This window comes from Dioscorea cayenensis, chromosome 9 (genome assembly GCF_009730915.1).
Source record: "Dioscorea cayenensis subsp. rotundata cultivar TDr96_F1 chromosome 9, TDr96_F1_v2_PseudoChromosome.rev07_lg8_w22 25.fasta, whole genome shotgun sequence".
NCBI classification, from domain to species: Eukaryota; Viridiplantae; Streptophyta; class Magnoliopsida; order Dioscoreales; family Dioscoreaceae; genus Dioscorea; species Dioscorea cayenensis.
The window spans coordinates 18,130,846-18,132,964 of NC_052479.1; positions in this window are offsets into that span (position 1 = coordinate 18,130,846).

Genomic DNA, 2,119 nt, shown 5'->3' on the forward strand with positions numbered 1-2,119 from the left:
TGAACGAGACTGGATCTTTGATAGTGTGTTGAGGGAGAGTATTTGGACACCTAGCAGATAAAGGAAACTAACATAGGACACTTTCAGATTACGCTTGTCCCACTCTTGATGGTTCTCCGTTAAGTATTGAGTGCCCACCAGTTACAATAAACAACTTCAAGCTCAAGCATGTGTTTGTATAGATGGTCCAGAATTCAATATAGTTCTATGGGATACTAGATGAGGATCCTAATGGTCATATAGGACATTTCCTCGAGGTATGTGATATGTTGAAGATTAACAATGTCTCTGATAACGCAATCAGACTTTGCTTGTTCCCATTTTCATTGAAAGGAAGAGCTAAGAAGTGGCTCCAGTTTCTTCCTATAGCATTTATCATAACTTGGGAGCAGCTCTTTGAAGCGTTCTTAGCTCGATATTTCCCACCAGGAAGAATGACCAAGTTGCGCCAGGAGATTACAACTTATGCACAGTTAGATACTGAATCACTATTCGAGGTGTGGGAGCAATTGAAAGATTTGTTAAGGAAATGCCTATATTACAACATCCCTAAATGGATGAAAGTTCAAGATTTCCATCAAGGTCTTATTCAAAGTACTAGGCTGCTCATAGACTCAGCAGTGGGAGGATCACTTGGCAGTAAGACCCAGAAGCAACCAAGCAATTGATACCAATAGAATTTCCGCTTGTTTTGTTGGTAGCTCCTTGAGAAACTTCGCCTACTTTGCCATTTGAGACAAGGCTTCAACAAATGGTACATTGATATGCAATTGCTTCAATGACTAATGGGTACTCATAATTCCTATAAGAAACAATACTCTACTTATCTTTTAGTACTTAAATGTTGCTCCAACTAACATAACCTAATCATCGCATCAGATATCAAGTAAAGGTTGAAGGTAAGGAATGAAAATAAAAATTTATACTAAGAGTAGCTTTCTTATGGCTAAGGTAGAGATGACTAAAAATAAATTCTTTCCTTTTCCTTTATCATATTATGAAGATAAGGCATTGAAAGTTTAAGTAAATGAGTTGCAATTTTGGTAATTGATATATGACCACTTAAATAAAAAGGGTTGCATTTGTTGCAACAAAAGAAATGGCCATTGGCATATTTAAAATTCAAAAGTATGATATAATTTCTAAAGATGCGTACATGGAAGATGCATCATCTCCCTTTCCCAAAATCAACATGGAGAAATAAAGCTCTTTTAGATCTTGAACATATAGATTATCTTTAATCCTACTAGGACCCTTTTACATGGAGGGAAATGTACATTCTTTTATTTGTTAATAATTTTACTAGAATGATTTGGATTTATTTTTTAAATCAGAAATCATATGCATTTAGCACCTTCTTAGAGGATAAGGCCTTTGTTAAGAAGAAGTAGCTTCTAAATCATGTCCTTAACAACTAATCATGGTGGAGAATTCATATATCACCCCTTTATACAGCTTCATAGAAAAGAGGGGTTTAAAAGGTAGCTAACCATGAGTATGAGTCCTCAAGAAAATAGTATTTCTAAGAGAGAAAACCATCCATTGTTAAGATGGCACGCATTAGGTTGAAAGGAAAAGGTCTTCCAAATGATCTTTGAGTTGAAGCAATCCATGCTGCAGATTTAATTTTGAACCATTGTCCCTGTTGGGATCTTATCACTCTAATAATCATGCAAAAATACATGCCAAAACGCAGTGGATAACAAAATTTTAATGGCAAGTAAACATGATAAAAACCCTAATGCATGCCAGAACTAGGATTAAATTCTAGATAAATAGATAATTAAAAGTTATACCTTTCTTTTGATGATGATTTTGAACACACCTTTGTTTCCCGAAATCGAAAGAGACTGCGAATCGCAACTCCCTTCTACTATCACGTACATACGAACGTCTCTAGGAATAAAGCAGGTATGCTAGTACATCAAGAAACAACACTTGTTTCTTGGTTCGAATAGCAAACACCCCAGATTCAACAGAAAATGGGCTATATGTGCGGCGGCGGCGGCTTCTGACGGCCGGATCTGACGGCGGCTGCCAAGGGAGAATAGTGGGTGGCGGCTAGGGTTTCTTAAGAGACAATCTCTGGATCACTCTATCTTTTTCTTTCTCTCTCTTC